The sequence below is a fragment of the Sinocyclocheilus rhinocerous genome, unplaced genomic scaffold (assembly GCF_001515625.1).
Source record: "Sinocyclocheilus rhinocerous isolate Xijiao unplaced genomic scaffold, SAMN03320098_v1.1 scaffold28850, whole genome shotgun sequence".
NCBI lineage: Eukaryota > Metazoa > Chordata > Actinopteri > Cypriniformes > Cyprinidae > Sinocyclocheilus > Sinocyclocheilus rhinocerous.
In genome coordinates, this window is record NW_015646917.1 from 1,884 (window position 1) to 2,202 (window position 319).

Sequence of the window (319 nt, forward strand, 5' to 3'; positions counted from 1 at the left end):
TCTGCAATTGACACTTTGTTGGCCGCTTAGCTTGCTGGGTTATAGTGTTTGCACTGAGCTGCAGTGTAGATGTCTGCAGTTGATCCGAGCCTCAAATCCTTTAAAAAAAAAATTCAACATTTGATTGGGAAGGCAGACCAAGCCAGTGAAGACACAGAGTTTCTCAAAAATCTTCGCAGCCATTTGAGCCTTAATTTAAATTTTTTTTAAAACAGGAGTGTGCAGTACTTTGTGGCTCGTTGGTCTAGGGGTATGATTCTCGCTTCGGGTGCGAGAGGTCCCGGGGTCAAATCCCGGACGAGCCCTAGCTTTTCTTTAC

General features: G+C 44.8%; 1 non-coding gene across 1 annotated transcript; it reads left to right on the top strand.

The window, feature by feature from the left end:
- The first annotated feature begins 233 nt into the window (after positions 1 to 233).
- On the top strand, positions 234 to 305 carry trnap-cgg (transfer RNA proline (anticodon CGG)). Its single transcript has one exon. It is a non-coding gene; the product is annotated as a tRNA-Pro (tRNA).
- Positions 306 to 319: the final 14 nt, after the last annotated feature.